General features: G+C 44.4%; 1 long non-coding RNA gene across 1 annotated transcript; it reads right to left on the reverse strand.

The window, feature by feature from the left end:
* On the reverse strand, positions 1-1,268 carry LOC130587705 (uncharacterized). The gene is made up of 3 exons (XR_008966839.1): positions 1,169-1,268; positions 986-1,060; positions 1-47 (listed from the first exon to the last, which is right to left on the reverse strand). It is a non-coding gene; the product is annotated as an uncharacterized LOC130587705 (long non-coding RNA).
* Between the last annotated feature and the right edge of the window lie 321 nt (positions 1,269-1,589).

Raw genomic sequence — 1,589 nt, forward strand, 5'->3', positions numbered from 1 at the left:
CGATCCTGGCGCGGGATCACCGTCCCACCCCGCTGGAACACCGGGATCTGCGGGGAAAACGGGGGTCAGAACCCCAAAAACAACGGGGAAATATTCCCAAAAAGAGCAGGAAAATATCTCAAAAACCACAGGAGAATATTGTAAAAAAACCCCACGAAAATATCGCAAAAAAACCCACCAAAATATCCAAAAAGCAATGGGAAAAAAAAAACCAAAAAGAGCAGGAAAATGTCCCTAAAACAAGGAGAAAATACAGAAAAAAAACAACGGGAAAATATCCCAAAAAAACCCAGAAAAATATTGCAAAAAAAACCCCACGAAAATATCCCAAAAACAACGGGAAAAAACCCCAAAAAACCCCATAAAAATACCCCCCAAAAAATCTCAAAAAAACTAGAAAATACCCAGGATGATTTTAGGATATTTTGTGGGGATTTTTGGGTTTTCCAGGATGATTTTATGGGATCCAGGATGATTTTAGGATATTTTTTTGGGTTTTAGGATATTCTGTAGGGTTTTTTTGGGGTCTGGACCCACCGTGCCGATGCCTATAGGAACACAGAGGGTTTGGGGGATTTTTGGGATTTTCAGGGGGAATTTTTGGGGTTTCCAGGATGATTTTAGGGTATTTTGTGGGGTTTTAGGATATTTTGTAGGGTTTTTTTGGGGTCCAGACCCACCGTTCCAATGCCCACGGGGACATAGAGCGTTTGGGGGATTTTTGGGGTTTTCCAGGATGATTTTATGGGATCCAGGATGATTTTAGGATATTTTGTAGGGTTTTTTTGGGGTCCTGACCCACCGTGCCGATGCCCACAGAGAACACGGAAGGTTTGAGGGATTTTTGGGGTTTCCAGGATGATTTTAGGGGTTTTCTATGGTGTTTTATGGGATCCAGGATGGTTTTAGGACATTTTTGGGGGTTTTAGGATATTCTGTAGGGTTTTAGGATATTCTGTAGGGTTTTTTTGGGGTCCAGACCCACCGTGCCGATGCCCACGGGGACGTAGAGCGTTTGGGGTCCCCGGTGCCGCTCGTGGCTCTCGTCTTCGTACCAAACCTGGGGGGGAAATTTGAGGTCAGCGGGGTCCCCAATCCCATAAAAACCCCATAAAAACCCCAAAATCCCATAAAAACCCCACAAAAACCCCACAAAAACCCCACTGACCTCTCCCTCGCCGGGCAGGTAAACGTTGACCCCGCGGGCGCTCGGCTCCGTCACCGGGTGAACCAGGAGAACCCGGTCTGGGGAGGGAAAAAGGGTCAAGAGCATAAAAATGACCCTAAAACTGATCCTAAAAGGGTCAGGAGCTTAAAAATGATCCTAAAAGGGAAAGGGATCCTAAAAACGAACCTAAAAATGATCCTAAAAAGGGGAATGGATCCTAAAAATGATCCCCAAATGATCCTAAAAGGGAAAGGGATCCTAAAAATGATCCTAAAATGATCCTAAAAGGGGAAAGGGATCCTAAAAATGATCCTAAAAGGGAGAGGGATCCTAAAAATGATCCTAAATGGGGAATGGATCCTAAAAACGACCCTAAAATGATCCTAAATGGGGCAGGTGCGTAAAAATGACCCTAAAATGA

Source organism: Malurus melanocephalus, unplaced genomic scaffold, assembly GCF_030028575.1.
Source record: "Malurus melanocephalus ecotype Western Australia unplaced genomic scaffold, MMel_1.1 scaffold_2292, whole genome shotgun sequence".
NCBI classification, from domain to species: Eukaryota; Metazoa; Chordata; class Aves; order Passeriformes; family Maluridae; genus Malurus; species Malurus melanocephalus.